Source organism: Aquila chrysaetos, chromosome 8, assembly GCF_900496995.4.
Source record: "Aquila chrysaetos chrysaetos chromosome 8, bAquChr1.4, whole genome shotgun sequence".
NCBI classification, from domain to species: domain Eukaryota; kingdom Metazoa; phylum Chordata; class Aves; order Accipitriformes; family Accipitridae; genus Aquila; species Aquila chrysaetos.
The window spans coordinates 9,100,617-9,117,316 of record NC_044011.1 but is presented as its reverse complement, the minus strand read 5'-3'; the positions used below and the strand labels follow the sequence as shown (position 1 = coordinate 9,117,316).

At 43.1% G+C, this 16,700-nt stretch overlaps 1 long non-coding RNA gene across 1 annotated transcript in view; it reads left to right on the top strand.

Moving 5' to 3' along the window:
• Window positions 1–14,611, top strand: part of LOC121233492 — a 46,056-nt gene extending 31,445 nt beyond the window's left edge. The window contains exons 6-9 of the long non-coding RNA XR_005933048.1: window positions 6,897–7,021; window positions 8,074–8,213; window positions 8,364–8,551; window positions 13,494–14,611. This is a non-coding gene — a long non-coding RNA (uncharacterized LOC121233492). The remainder of the gene's footprint in view (window positions 1–6,896; window positions 7,022–8,073; window positions 8,214–8,363; window positions 8,552–13,493) is intronic.
• Window positions 14,612–16,700: the final 2,089 nt, after the last annotated feature.

Sequence of the window (16,700 nt, the reverse complement as noted above, 5' to 3'; positions counted from 1 at the left end):
CCAGCGGCACTGAGGTGGTCAGCACGTCATTTTTAGAGGCAAGCAGTAAATACAAAGGGGGGGATGCTATTATTGAAGTGTTCTACACCCTGGCTCAAATAGCGGAGAAGCATCAGCTCAGACTTTCCCAGTAAATGATTAACTTTTGTTTGTGCAGAGGACAGAGCCATGGTAAGAATGCAATTAATTACACTGGCAGCCCAGCCAGGCCAGCAGTCAGTGGTGCTCTCGCTTGCAGCTTCTGGCTCTGCAGGTCTGATTTGAGAGTAACTAATTAAAAGCAGGTGCAGGCTAGAAGACTTGTTGAATTAATGCACAGTGTCTTCTTTTCTGTGTTCCCAGGCGTTTGTAGCTCACAAGAAAAGAGCAGGCGCTTGATGCTACAAATAATAATAGAGTGCTGATGATGGAGGTAATTAATCCTTTATTATTCTGGTGTGATAGGCTGCTGCTAGAGCTGTCATTCAAGTACTTCTCATGCAAAAACGTGTCTCAAAGGTGAAAGAACACAGAGTAGGTGAAAGACTGAATAACGTTTTAATGGATTTTCTGGTGTTATGGGCACAGATACATCTTCAGGTTTTTGGCAAGATTGTCAAGACCGGACACAAGCCACACTACATTCTGGGCTCTGCCTTTGACTCACCAAGGCAATTTTAGCAGGCAGCAGCTTAAAATGAAAATTCAGGCTGGTTCAAATGACACACTGACATGGAATAGAAATGCAAGGCCATAACTGTGGCTCACTGTGGGCTTTCTTTGCTTTTACTGCTTCCTGGACATCCTCAGTTGGCCACTGTCAGTAACAGGCTACCGACTTCAGTGGACCTTGGGTTAATCCCAGTGCTGTTCCTCCTGATGGTGCAGAAGGTGATGGTCTTGCCGTAAGGGAGACTGGCTTTGAGTGAAGGTAACGTGGATCTCTAAGGAGCTCCAAAAATAGCAAATGCTATTTTGGGTTATTTATTACCAGTAACAAATGCTGCAAAGGGGTGTTTGTTGCTGGTAATTTTCTGTTCCCCAAATAAGGATCCTTACTGGTTCAAATCAAACTCCAGGACTCAAAATTAAGGGTAAATTATGGACACATTGGCCTTCTGCTCTCTCTGTTGTCATTTACTTGCTTGTAATACCCCTTCCTCCCATACACGGGAATTTTGTGATTTTATGAGATGGCAAGGGGGAAATAACCTTCTGCAGTAGAAGCCCCATGGAGTGCCAAGCATTAGGAGACTTCAGCCTCAACACAAGGAAAAAACCCAAAATATAACATATGTGTTTATTTTAAAGAGTAGTGATTTCGTGCTCTTCTTGTTACTTTGTGAAGAAAATCATCCAAAGCTATTAGGAATGTTTATAGTGAGAAAATAATGCTGAGTCTAATAAATGGATTGGATAGGACAGACCATGTTTTATTCAGTGTGGGAACCAAACACTGCCATATTGTACAGATTTGCTGATCTGGAAGAATTGTACTTACGGAATGCAGCTCAAAAGCTGAGCGCATGAATATGACAGTTTTCTCTTTTTTAATGCAGAGAATTTTAAGACAGAAATGTTGCTTGGAGAGTTTTCTAAGGGATTTTGATCAACTTACGTAAGTTCAGGAAATCGGCAATAATTTATTATCCTGCCATATTTTCCAGTGGCTTTTGTTTTCCTTGCATCACAATTCTTAACCCATTAGAGGCAAATTGTATTCAAGTATTTAGATGAGAGTTGTACTCTGCTACAGATTTTAATGCTTACTCCATGTAAGGGGAATGGCTGAAGGCAGTTCTTAGGGTGAGGATGGTTTTTGATCTTCTCCTCTTTGCTAGTTACCTGCGGTCCTGTGGGAATTTTTACATGGTGGAGTGTTTGCCCTCACTGGGCACATAAAAAGTTTTAAAAAATGCTTTTCTACCACCATTTGTATTTTACAACAGTAAGAATCCTCACTGACCTACTCCTGGCTATGGGTTCTGATGGGAGAGAGCTTGGAAAGGGTGAGGCCCTAAATTACTGCTCAGGTCATAGGAAATTTAGTTGTGGTATGTGCCTGTAACTAACCATGTGTTGTGCCTGTAACAAGTACGATTTTTGTTTTCTGAACACCACACCTCTGAAATTTCCAGGAAGCTGCTCTTTGCTGCTGACAGTTGCTACAGAGGCGACGGCAGCAGTGAGATGGTTTTTGTTCATGTCTTCTTGTCTTCATTAATTTCCAGTGTGTCATTTCAGCTGAAAATATGCCGTTGCTGTTAATGTGTTCAAAAGCATGATGTTGGCTAGGCGGCTGTTTATGTCACAGTAAATATTTGATGAGGAGGTGTGTTATTTTTAGCCACAATCACAACATATTATTGGGATTTATAGGCCGAAAATATGTCATCTAACACAGGATCATTTGTTACCTTTACAGTTTCCTGAGGGTTTTTTCCATTTTCCTTCATAATTTGAACTGGAGAGGTGGTGATTCAGAGAGTGTTGGTGTGAACTGTTGCACATAAGCTGCATAGTAGGGGGAAACATCAAGTCTCAAATCACAGGTCCCATGCTGATGGGGAATGCTGCAGCCACTGAAGCAATAAACCCAGGAAGGCTGTGCAAATATGTGAATGTACAAATGGATCTCAAAGCCGTGATTTTCATATTCCAGCAATCACTGCCGTAGGAGTGGATGACTGACAGCACAAAGGACTTAGATTTACTGTAGAGAGATGTAAATTGATAAGCCAGTAGACAGCCATCATTCTTCCTTTATTCTCTCTCTCTATCCCATGTCTTTCTCTGCTGGCATAATCAAAGCTGACATAGTGCATGCTATACCAAGTTATATTTTTCGTAATTATAAGACAGTACATGAGATCTGAGGGTGTTATTCGGGAAATGGCACAAAGCTCGCTGAAATACAGGTTTTCAGAGTGATCCTCTGATAATGTTGTTTTTCACATAGATTCTTGATACTCACACTCTACATCTATGTCTTTAAGCTGTCTGGGTGCTTTAAGAAGGGATGAGGACAGTGGAAAAAATGAGGAAGCTTTTCCTTTTATGCAGAAGGAAATGTACAAAGTGTGAGATACTAGTTTTCTTTCCCCTCACCCTCAGCTGAGTCTGAAGCATTTTGCTGCACCATACATGTTTCCAAAGAAGTGTGGGGGGGGGCTGACTTAGGGGGAAGAGGTAAAAGAAGTCAGGAAACCAAAACAGAGATCATCTGGAAAGACCTAAAAGAGTGATCAGCCTCCCCCTAAGCACTGACTGGTGTGGCACACCTCTCGTGTCTTGAGGCTGAAGGGTCATTTTCCAGTGATCCATCTCATTAGGCTCAGCTGCCTCTGACTTGAACTGCAATATTATTAGATCTAAAGAGAACAGACTATGAGATATAATAGAGTTGTTATGATGCAGATGTGCTTGGAAATCTCATTTTTGCTCAGGTCTGAAAAAGTGTGGTAAAATCTGAACGCTAATATTGCAGCTCTTTGACCTCTAATACATACACTGAAAATTCAGATCCCATCTGGATTCAGTGAATGTGCAGCTTGGAAGAAGGCAAATGAATGAAGCTTTCCTCGCTCTGGAGCTCCAGCAGGGAGGTGCTGCAGACCTTCCAGACAAATCCCAGGGCCGTGAGTGATTTTCCATATTCTTTCACTTAAATATTCCCTAGTATTTTTATTGAATTAATCAAAAGAGCAAAGAAAAAGACAAAATTACATTTGGATTTTTTACTTTAGTCAGATTGAAAATAGTAGGCAAAATGGGATTATCTCACTTGATGAGGAAGAGATTATTACTTTCCATCCAAACACTGTTGTCTTTTTCCATGTCAGCCTCCCTCAGACTTATTTGCACTTCCAGAAACAAACTGAAAAACCTATAGCTGTACTTCATGTATGTTTATGTGCAGGTCTTGTCTGCTCACTGATGCACAGGGTCTCCATGTGGGCAGGAAAGCACATTTCTGTACAGTACGGGTGCATAGGCTACAGGCCCATAAAGAGAGACTAAGTGGGATGAGCTGTGTACTTTGCATGTAAAATTTGATAGCATAGCCTCATATTTAGGCAGAATGCAGTTCGAGCTCTTCCTCCTGCCTTTGCTAAACCTGGGCTGCCTTCTGTGCTTGTTTTGGTCGCCTCTACAAAGATGGGCAAAACCTCTCTGCATGACAGTGTGGGTTAATTTATTTATTGCTGTGAAGGATGCCGCAGAGTCATCGGCAGATACAAAAGCAGAACAAGTCCTTGTTATTCGCACAAAGACTCTGATATTTGCCTTGACCTACAGCCCCCTGCCCCTTTGCCTAAGTGGATTCTCACAGACTGAACCATTGGCTTTGCTCACCGGGGTCCAGACTCATGATATCTCAAGTCCTGCTTTGCCTCACCTACTTACACGCACAATGACAATAAGGTAGAAAGCAAGGTATTTCTCTCCCTTTCATCTTTAAAACAGGAAACTTCTTACATCCAGTAGCTCCTCTGCTTAAATATAGCCAACAGGTAGTTTCAAAGAGGCAAATTGATTAATTTTTATTCTTCTTTAAGCAATTCACTCAGGTGCCAGAATTAGGAGTCTGTGCTAAATTGCCTCTGTAGTTGATGGAAAAGAGAAATGCTTCTGAAGGGAGATTTAGATCTTAGGTGCCCTTTGGAAGTGCCTGGTTCCTGATGGAGATGGTACCTGATTTCAGCATCTCAATTTTAAGTGCTTTCAATTAAGCAGGATGGACCTAGTGCTCTTCACAGTGTTGGGATCTTGATGAGAAGATGTAAGGAAAGGCACTGCTGGTCATGCACTCCTGTCAAAAGGCAGCTCCTTGTCTTACGGCAACTCGTGGAGTTACAAAAGAAGGAAAAAAAGTCCATATATTTTTGGCTAGAGCTAGTGAATAAAGCAGCATGTTGAACTACTAATAACTTAAGGGAGAGTGGTTATCTGAAATTCTCTTAGAGATCAACCCCAGGTGACTCCGAGTGCTGTTTAAATCTTTTGCTTGCATGCATTGATGCATTATTGCTCCTGTCATTGTAGGACTTTTCACCAGAAACCAGCTTCTTGGGGGATTATAGAGAGTACTTTGGGAAAGGACAGAAATTTCTCTATAATTCTTGCAGTGCACACATAGCACTGTAAGAGCTGCCCAAACGGATGCTGCCAAATGATTTTGCATAGGTCCCTGAAAAACTCTTTGGAATAGCTATGCTGACTTGCTATGAGCATGGATTAGTTTCAAACGCAAGAAGGAGAGCTGCAAAAATCTTATTACTAATTTCCTAGGCCATCCAATTCACAGGACACCCATGCCAAAAATGTGTTTACTGGACTATTTTCTTAACAGGGTCATTATGTTTCCTTCAAGGTAATTCTTAAAGAAAGGGTTTATTTCTTCTCACTTTTTCTTGTCTGCTTCTCTGGCAGGAATAGGCCTCTGGGAGATTCTTAGGAGTGAAAGTGTAAGAAAACCATCTTCCAGAATGTGTGCTGCATGTTTGTTGCTGCATATTCCTTCAGAATTTGCTTTTAAATGCATATTGGTTACAAAATAAACCCGAATGAGCCATTATACTCTGGTGTGTAATTATGTATTTAGGACACATACTGCACACAGCTTTAAAAGAAATCTTTATGGAAACAAATTGCATTACATTTGCAATAGCTGAAGGTAGTTGAACAACACCACCTCAAGCCTTTCAAAATACTGAGGTAATTTACACCATTTGCTGAAGTAATTATCTCCCAAACCTCAGATTCCAATTTCAATGCCTTTGCTGCATAGGTGCTCATAGGCCTCAATATAGCATAGAAGACCTGGGCTTGGCTGTACAGCAGCCTTGATGTAGATAGAGCGCTCCTGTGTCATGTACCACCTCGGAGCAGGATTTCTGCCCTTTGGGAGGGAACGTTACATGGGTCTAACACTGCTCTGAAAGTGAAGACATGCCAGAGAGAGAGGCACCCCCGGGTGCAAGGGTGAAACCCAACTTTCTCTCTCTTAAAAGGTGAGTGAGGAGCAGGGATTTAAGTCTTGGATGAACAGTTCTGGGATTTACCTGAGAGCTGGAGGTACCTATATGGTTGGCCAAGAAGATGGAAAGGTCTCTGGTTTCTTGTTTCAGGGATTCAAACTACCACTAGAGCAGTGCCGTGCATCTCCCCAGCTTTGACAGTGTCGTACCACATATTTTTCCTCTTTAACTGGTACTTGGCAAAGTACCTGCCTCTCGGGGCGGGGGGTGATTCTTGGAAATAGCCATGTGTAACAGAAATGACAGGAGGCACCCGTAAGGAAGCTGTGTGCCTGCCTGGGTTGATGGTATGGAGCAATATCAAGCGTGCTTCCCTGCCTTCCGACAGCAGTTCCCACATTAAATCTACAAAATGCCTTTCTCTGCACAGTACAGTTGGAAATACTAAGAGTCACACTTGTTAGTGCTGGCACATATAAAGCAGAACTGCAGTAAACGAGTTAAGCATCCTGAGGATTTGAGTGCTGCGGTGTTGTTTTTCCTTCTCTGGAGCTGAGGACTCAAGAGACTTTCGTTAAACCTGGGACTTTGCAGATCTTCATGCTGATTCTGCCACTTATTTATTGTTTGGCCTCAGGCTAGTCACTTAACCTCTTGCTGCCCTAATTTCCCCATCTGGAAAATTATATTTACTTACTTCTCCTGAGGATTGTGCAGGGCTTAATGAATCCCTGTAAGGGATTTGGAGATCCTCAGATCTGAGATGATACGGGACTGCAAAAGAGTCACCGTACGTGCAAGGAGGAGGGAGCGGGTGCCCAGGCGGGAGAGCCTGCCTGCCTTCCTGGCCTGGCCAGGAGTCCAAAAGCATAATCAGCGGGGGAGGACTGTACTGCCTGTTTTTAGATGAACTACTCTTCCTTGTGGCCTTTTCAGATTTGCTGGAAGAAAAAGGAGGCAAGTGACTGAATGGAGAGGAGGGTGGCTGAGGTTAACTGCTTTCTCATGTCGGTCCCCTGGATCTTCTTGTCAGTGCGATAACAGCTGGATCTCCCAGGAAGGTAATGATCTTCCCAGATACTCCGTCTTGTGGCAGGCTATTAGCGAAACCAGGCAGCCCTTTTGCTGCCCATTTCTTTAGCAGGGAAAAATGAATCTCTGACCAAAAAAAAAAAAAGTTCCTCCATATAATTAAGCAGCATTAGAATGAGGCCTGTGCCTTTGCTGATGAACTTCAGTGAAAGCAGATGGTCACAATGGTATTAAAAACTAAAGACTTCAGTCAAGCTTTTAATTGAAAACAATTGGACCCTGCTGGATGGTAATTACCTTGGCTGCTTGCAAATAATATCGCAGCACTGCTACCTATGAAGGAAGAACGGAAAGTGAGTTAATAAGAACTGCTTGATCTGCATATAATAAACAAGGAGCATCCAAAACTATTTTCTCTGGTACCTTCTCCCCTGCACGATGCTTTCAAGTGGTTATCAGTGTGAAAAGGAACACAGAGTGGCAGAAATTGAAATGTGTGAAGCGTTTGCTGGGTTCATAAAATAACTTGAAGAGCCTGTCTTCCCCCATCTCCCTCCTTTTTTTAACAGCTGAAATCCCAGACAGGTCTGAGAAAAACAGCAAAACAAAATACAGTGGAAAAGCTCTAGATTATCCAGCGTTCCTCCTCTTCTGAATGGCAATGATAACAGCAGGCTGCCTTTATCTTATCTGCTTTCTCCTTCCCTTGCCTGATCAACTGGAAGGCTGGGGCCTTCTAAGCATCCAGAGTGTTTTTTTCCCCCCTTCTTAATTGGATTTTAATGATCATTAACTTAATATGCCTCAATCTCTAACAAAGCAAATGTAGGTGGCATATTTTGCAGTGCTTCTAAAAGTGGTCTGACAATTTTCTCACTCCCTTTTCTGTGCTGGGATCAGGTGAAGTTTTGAGGGCTAGCCCAGCTAAAGGGTTCCTCAATCCTGGTGTGCTATGTATTTGTTGACACAACATGACATTAATACCACTTTACTATGTCTTTCCTGCTAGGGAAAATGACCTGTATTGCTGTGGATGTGTCAGTGGAAAAACCAGTCCTAATGTTGTCTCTTTCAAACACAGGTCCTGGCTGTGTATACAATGAATCAAATCTTGTCACTTCCACGTAAACACTATTTTTCATGTGGTGGTACTCTTGGGCATTGCTTTTTGTCCCCTTATGAGCAGGCAAGACTCTCTGCTGCTCCAGAAGGCCTCAGAGAGTAAGTAGCAGCTGCTGCAGTTTTGCAAAATTAATGAGTAGCTGTGAACTGCTAGTAAAAGTGATGCAAGGATTTTCCATAACATATCATTTTAGAAGCAATGACTTTACCCGCTCTTTCTTTTCCTATCCAAATATTTGTCTTTTCAAGGCACCAGCCAAGAGTTTGTCTTGTCTTGTCTGGCAGCGTGATGAAATGGACTTTTCCAGTATGTTTCATCTGGATTTGATGATTTTATGCCTGGAGTTCAACTTTCATTCACTTAACTCGCCATGATTAACACTGAGAGTGAGGTCCTGGACTCCTGGAAGTCAGCAGAAGTTTTCATGCTGCCTTTGGTAGGATTTTGCTTATTTTTATGTAATTGAAATATGCTTAAAGCTTTATTGATGTAATGCCTCTGAAATTGCTGGCTGAGTGCAGTCACAAGACAGAAATGTATCTCATAGAATCATTAAAGCTGATGGTTTTAGTTGTTGCACTTCTAAGTTGGGGTATTCTCATTTGCGCTTCAGATATCCTGGCGACCTTACCCTTGGCTTTTTCTCTGCTGCTGGGCTCTTGGAGGACAGGTCTGCAGTTGATGGGGCAGGTGTCCTGCTCTGTCTCCTGGTTCTTACGTTCAAGCTGCTGGTGGGGTCTGAGCAGAATCTCGTTCACAGCCTTTACAGTCCTTCCTTTATCAAAGAACTTGGGACAAATATGCAACTAGGAAAGGCCACTTTTCAAAAGTGTCTTATGCTAGTGGCTGCAGTCATTTTATCAATTTTGTAACAGCTACTTACTTTTAACTCTACAGAATACGATCCCGTTGTAATTACTGCTTGCAGCTTCAAGGGAGCTGGTATAGAGCACACTATTTTAAAGGTATAAGTAAGGCATAAGCTCTATTGATCTAAAGTATTCTAAGCGATAAACAGCTGCTGGGTTTGATTAAAGCTGAAGGGAAGCCGAAGCATTTAATCAATCTCCAAAGCTGCTCTGAGTATATTACAAAGCAATTGTGATTATTGCTATTATATGACAAGCTATAGCATAATAAAGACAGAGGGATCATTTTTCTTGGAAGCATTTAGAGGTGTTGTGGTGCTTCTTCTCAGCCTGCCTGATGCCGTCACCTCTGAAGCTCGGCTAAGCAACAGAGCATGCCAGCTCGAGCAGACTAATCCTGAAGGGAAAATGCAAGAGCAGGGCCTTTCAGCTTCCCAGAGTCTTCTCTGCCCTGCGCCTAACTGTGGATGACAGCAAGCACTTGGGGAAGGAGTAGAAGAAACGGGGCAAGCGTACGATAATGCTGGCCACATCCTAACCCTCTCTGATCCTTGCATCCTGCACAGCTTGGGTTGTTCTGAGCTGTGGGATATGTTTGTGCCTGTCTAACAGCCCAGAAGGGACCTTTCTTCCATTGCTTTGCGTAATCTCTTCTTGAACCTTTGGACAGTCTTGGGCTTCACAGCATCCTGTGGTGCTGCGTCGCACAGTGCTATCACATGGCTTTGTAAAATAGTACTTTTTTGTTCTTGTTTTTCAACTTTCTGCCGGATGATTTCTTTTAGTACCTTCTAACTCTTGTGTTAAGAAAAGCGATGGATAATGGTTAGCTGTTCATCTTTTCTATTTCATAAACATAGAGATGTCTGTCTCAGCCTGCTCGGTTGTCTCCTTCTTTTCCAAGGCTTATTTAGTCTCTCCTTCTGTGAAGCTGACCCATTCCTCTGACTATCCTTGTCATCTCTGCATCTGTCCCCTTCCTCATTTTGCTGCATGCTTTTTGAGAGGGATTAACCAGAATTCCATATATTACTCTTAGATATGGGCTTTTCTGAGTTTATTTCTTCCTTTTTCAGGTGTTCAGTGATCTGTACTTATTACATAGCTTATAAGCAACACGTGTCATGTAATTTTGAAGATATGGATATAAGAAGGATTTCTGAAAACTAAGGGGCTGCATGAAATAATCTTAGGTTTAAAATTCATCTTATGTTGCATTTAAAATATAAAAATGGAAAGTCTATGAACAGAGTAGGACTTTTCCCCCAAGAAAATGTAATATGAAAATAAATTAAGTTTATTAAACAAAAACTAATAAATTAATAGGCAAATTAATAGATAAGTTTTATTAAGCCTTGCCCTTGCTGTATTTTCAACAAAGAAGTTATAGCACTTAAGCCTAGAGAGGATAGCATTTGCAAAGGCTAAATTTTGCTGAGGGTGTCTTGTGTCAGTCCTCTCACTGGTTTCTTCAGTCTTTCTCCACTGAATATAGAGAAATATGAACTTCTGTGGGCCATAGTTGAATTGTCTCTCAAAATCAGAAAGTAAAAAATAAAACTTAAATGACTCATTTGATCTTTATTATTCACCTGGGGAGAAACACCAAAAGTAAATGGATCTTACATAGTGATAAATTAGTTAGGGCATTAGGCATAGATAAAGTAGAATGGCATTAAGAAGCGATAGGTTGTGCTTTTCTACCTATATTAATTTAAAATTGACATTGCTCTTCCGTATTTTATTTCTTTTTGGGAGGAGGTGACTTGCACTGAATCCCTTCAGTCAACTGCAGTTGCTAGTCAGCCTGAATTGCCAGCTGTTGGTGGAGATGAACTCCTTTGAGTTAACTCTTTGAACTAATTTTGGAAAAGCAAGGGTGGAAGGGCAGGCCTCTTGCCATCTTCTCTTTCTCTGTCTTGTTTTCACTCCTGCCTTCAAGTGTGGTCCACTCTGTGTGGAGGGAGCTCCAAAGATATGCTGTTGCAAGCTTTGCTTTTGCTGAATGAATCCCACCCATGCAAGTCAGATCCCTTTCAGTTAGCAGGCAAATGGAAGATGTCCTGGCTTTTGTTTCTCTATTATGATATCTCTTTTGAAACCTGAAAACATTTGAAGCTTCTCATGACCTTCATGTGAAACCCTATGCATGGCCCTAGTGTGCTGGAGGCTGAGCCTCGTGCAGTTATCTTTGTTGCATAAGATTCCTATTGCAAGAACCATTAAATCTTCTTTATAGTGGTTTCACATGAAAGTCACAAGTCTTCTGGGAAACTTATCCTGAGTTTCACTTTATAATGGTATGAGAGTCTTGTGAGTCTTGTGAATGCAGATTTTTAAGTGAGAATTTAGGCCAGTAAATAAAATTTCAGTTGGGAAATCTTGAGGTCCTCCACGGATGGCTAGGCTGGAACACTTGCTCTGTGAGGGGAGGCTGTGGAACCTGGGCCTGTTCAGCCTGGAGAAGAGATAGCTGTGGGGAAACCTAACAGCAGTTCAGGTCCTTGACTTAGCTTGAATATCACTAGTTTCAGTGTGCTGAACAGGTGGGACAGTTGAAACTACAGACCTAGCTGACAGACGTTTCCCATTGAAAAGTGGACCATAGCAGTCTACTGACAAGAGCCTTGTTTTCCTTAGGATGCAATTTGAGGAGCATTTCCCTTGCATTCCTGTGTTGTTAACTCAGTGGTGCCAGCAAAGGTCTGCTATGGCTACATGGCAAATCATCAGGGGAGCCAGTTCAGGTTAAAAGTTATCCTTTTCCGTTTGTTTGGTTTTACCTGTTTTTAAGTTGATTCGTCCCATGGTTCCGTGAAAATTCATCTTGGTGCAACTGCGGCACAGTGCAACAGTAGGAACTAACAGCAGGGATTACCTCTAGCTGGTGCTGGGTTTCAAAGAGGCACTTTTCAGACTGTGGCTTTACACTCAGTTTTTAAGAGCCCCCTGGAAAAGCTCCCAAGTCCATGGTTCCACGGATCACCAGCTGAAGATGACCATTTATGAAACAAGATTTCAAGCCAAGTTTTTCTGTGGCAAAAATAGACTGCAAAGAATGATGAAACCCAACCGGTGCACAATACTTCACTTATGCTGTTTTGCCATCTTTTGGGTTGCAATCTAACCGTTTGTTAATTGGCCCCATCATGCATTGCTACTGGGCACTGAGATTCATTGTAGGCCGACGAGATGATCGGTGTCTCCTGAGCAGTTCAGGATGGGACCTTGCTGTTTGTTTTACATTGGCTGCACTAAGACCAGCTAGCCTGGCTGCTGTCCTCTATTTGACTGCCTCAACCTCGTTGCTATTTTAAAACCAGAGATTGTGTCTGAGCAGAAGGATGTGAATGCATGACTCACTTTCAAGAAAATCTGTTTGTGCCAAGGAGGACAGGATTTTTGCATGAGGTGGGCCTGATCCTGCACCCTGATGCTCAACCTTGGCCTTGCTTCTGCTGGGATCAGAGTGAATCCCGGCCAAACCAAGACCCGCTTCTGTTTATGTTCCTTTCTAAAACTAATCTCTTTTTTTCTCCACTATGCATATTTCCACCTTTGTGCTAATGAAAGCACTGGATTGTTCCAGGGGATCGCATGGAAAATATCTGTGAGCTTTGGCCATCTCTCTGAAATACTACAGTCGTTTTGGTGTTTGCTTTGGCGCGTTGCTGTGAAAGATTGTAGAGTGCGTGTGTTTATATGCGTACGGGGAGAGAGGGCTCCTGCTCATTGTGCCTTTGTGAGGCTGCCAGACTGTCTGGCCCCATCTATTCTGCTGTAAGTGAAAAGGGCCTTGCGAGCGCTTGCTGCGCGCTTGGACTGGGGGTCCGCTAGGCACTGCGCTTGGAAGCAGTTCTGTCAGCTTGAAAAATCACCTTTCTGCCCAAATGTTGTTTACTCCCCGTTGTTGCAAGTAACATGCAAGATTACTTGTCAGGGGAGAAATTTTTTCCATCTTCCCTTTGTTTCCTCTGCGTACTGGGCAACTTTGCATACAGTGCATTTTGGTGGCCCTCCTGTACCAGGCAGCCAGTTCCCCTTTGGGAGCAGAGAAAGGATCTTCCATACAGAAGAATGAGAAGTAATGTGTGAAAATCAGCAGTAAGTTGCAGCCCTGGTTGAAAGACCTGGACGTTGCTTTTGACAAAGGACTTATTTTCCTGCTGTAGCCCATTGCCTTCCGAAGAAAGACAAGATGGAGGTTTTCAGGTGGAAGGCATTTCTGTCCAAACTAGGATTTCTCTGCTCTGTGTAGAGAGATATTGTCCAGCTGAAAGCTCCCACAGCACCCTTTAAGAAGATGAAGGATGACTCTGGCAGCCCATCAGTGAATTTTCCTGCCTATGAGAAAGCTCATTCTAACATTTAATGGTATCTGTGAGCTCCTGCTGAAAAGTCATGGGCCGCAGGACCTGCACTTGACTAGTAATTATAAAGTACTTTGATACTGAACTTGGGAGTCTGAACAGCAGTTTATAGAACTCAGGTCTCCTTTCCTTTTTCTAGTGGCAACAAGCATTTATCTCAGATTCCCTCTTCTGGAAGGAATAGCTGGAAAACAAACATGCATTGATGGGAATTGCCAAGTACCTGGACCCAACTTGTAGCCTATCTGGCCTTGAATCCTGTCTGTAGTCACACTGACTATTTGGAGGAAGATGCAGATATTGCTGGAATGGATGATTACAACCAACCTGCAAACAAACTTGTCCACTGCTTCCTTGAGAGCTCTGTCTCAGCTTTTGTTTCAAGCAGTAGCTCTAGTAATTTCAGCAGGGGAGGTACAGTAACTGATGCTTAACAATTAATTTTTTTTTTTGTTTCACCTGTCAAGCTTTGCTGGCCAATTTTGCTTTACAAAATCTGTAAGTAGGGAACATTGGTGTTTTCTTTTGTACTGGAGATATGAAGGAATTAAAGGATTCGCGACTGTAAAGCCTTCATGAATAATTTAGGCTCTGTTTCCAACAAATATTCGCTCTGCTACATACGCACTGGTACTGGGCTCAGACATTTGTGGTATCAGCAACAGTGCCGAACCCCCGTGAGCCAAAAGGAAATGGGCTTTTATTCACTGTCAGCCGTCAATCTGTTTCCAATCTTCAGGACATACTCTTGTCAATTAGGGACTTCTGCTTGAGAAACCTGGCCTGTTAGCTTGCAACAAAAATAGATAGGCCCAGGCACCTTACATTTACAACCTCCCCTACAATACATTGTGCAGCCCAGCCAACCTTGCTCCTCTTACTGCTCTGCTTCATGTTTCTCTTGTGAATAAATATTGCTGTACATACTTAGGCCAATGTACACAGTCACTCAGCTTCTCCTGCTAAAATGATTGACCTACCTGAGACAGAAATGGCAAGAGTCTTCTCAAGCAAACCAGTCAGTGAGTTTCTCTGGGTCTTGGCCGGATGGTTTTAAGGGAGCTTCTTGGCATTATTAAGATTGATGAAAGCCTGGAAATGTATAGTTGAGAGGTAGCCTGCATCAGGCTTTCTTAGTCCTGCCACTGATGCAAGTGTAAGACCTTTAGGCAAGGATTTTTCCTATCACCTTTTAGGGTTTTTTGGATTTGGGTTTTTTTTTTTGGTTGGTTGGTTGGTTTTGTTTTTGTTTTTTTTTAATGTTTGGAAATACTGAAAACAAACACACTGCTCCTGCAGCCGGGTAAGCAGCCTTGCTTCATCAAGAAAGCACCTTACGAAAGCTCTGCTAGTAAAAATGGATACTCTAACTAGCTATTCCAAACTCCGTGCTTCAAAGCATTGACCACCCCACTAGCATCAACAACCAGCAAAGTGAAGAATGACCAGCAGGCCTCTCTTTTTCACTAGCGCCAGGATTAAACGTTTGTTTCTGCTTCTCGAACCGCCGTGTCTGAGGGTTCAAAACGGCACTGCGCCTACTTCTGTCCCCTCTGCCAGGGCACAGGAACGCGCTTCTGTAAAACTTGTCAGAGGTAAGCTGCTGCTGAGAGCTGTGGCATAGAGTGCAGCCCTATGCATTTGTGAAGATAAATGAATCGGGAGGAAAAGCGCTTTAGCTGTGCTGCTGTTATTTCAATGTGAAAGTGAGACCCTGAAATGCTCTGTTCTACTTCAGTAGCTCTAAGAGGAGCCTTTCTCCAGAGGTCTCCGGTACCCAGATTAATTGAAATAACTCCAAAGGGCTCTTTTAAATCTAATTCCCTCCCCCATGTTTGCAGTCTCTTTTTTTTTCCCCCCTCCTGTCTACACCCTCTCTTGAACAAAGAGCTTTAAAATGCTTTTCTAGAAAGGACTCAAATGTAATTCAGATGAAGTTAATGTGAAGTCAAGGTTGATTGCTCATCTTCCTGAAAACACCAGCAGTGGCTGAGCACTGGCGAGTGTGAGACAAGAGTTCAAACACAACTGGGAAACTCGTGAGCGAACCGAACAAAGAGCGGGCTGGAGGCTGGGGATCCCTCCTCCCTCTGTGACTTTCTCAGCTCACGCTGAAGCCTTTGATCACTGTCCAGCACAGGGTTACGTGACAACCTGGGCCGGGGCCAGGGATGTATACACGGGCGGAGGCTGCTGTAATCTGCGTACGCTCTTGATCCACCCTGTACCCTTATTTCCACAAACACTGCCGCACATCGCGGTGGGGTGCATGGCTGCCGGTGCTCCTTCAGCTGAAACGCAGGACTGTCCCTGCCAAGCACAGCTCCCTTTTCCAGAAATGTCTCCGATAACAACATTTCAAACAAATGTGCCTGTATTTTGTAACCCCTACTCTATTTTTGCAGGGTGCGTTTCTATTTGACTCTGAAATCTAAGACTGTGAGTACAGTAGTGCTATTCAGCACACAGAGTTTGTGTCTTTCAGAAGCGGCTGCTCTGGGAGAGCTGCATGGCTGAGCACAGCTAGCTTGGGAAGGTGTTGCTCATGGCAAGAGCACTGCCAGGATCTCACCTCAGGAAGCACATCCTCCAGACCACCTGCTTTATGGCAGTATTTTATCTCCATATTCCTCTAATAGGGATTTTAATGCTGGGCTTAGTGGCTATTGAGAACTCTTGAGCCCAAGATGAGTTCTTACAGATGTGCTACCACTATCATTCATACTTAAATGTTGACATGGTAACGCGCGAAATGAGCTGAAACTCTTGAAGACAAAGGCTAATTGGCTCTAAGGTAAAGTGGCTGGGAATCAGTGGTGGAGGCGCAAGCTGTGGTCCCTTGTGCTTTTCAGTTGCATTTATTCGTGGCCGTTCCTCCAGCAGCAGGCAGGAAGAGGGACCTGGGTCCTCCTGTCTGCCTCTGCCATTGTGTCTTTTGATAAGTTGCCTCCAGCACAGTGGCACAAGTAGACTTTTTGTGATTGAAGACTGTCAGCAACAGGCTGCATGTCAGCTCTTATGAAAACCTCTGTTTTCTATTAAATCCTACAGCAAACCTGATATGGGCTCCGTTCTTTATTATTTCTACGGGATGGTCAGAAGATCCTAGAGGAGTTATACCATTCCCTATCAAAGTCTCTCTGGCTAACTCCTACAGTACAGTCTTGCATTGCCCTCTTATTAAACGACACGAGGTTTTCCCAGATGGTAGATCCAGTACCCCTAGCAGCTTGCACAAAGGAGATTGCAACCCTGCAGTTATTATTCTAGTGCAAATGCTGCAACTGGTTGAAGAGGATTTAGAAATCTATCCCTTCTCTCTTCAGTTCCTCCCCTCCAAATTACT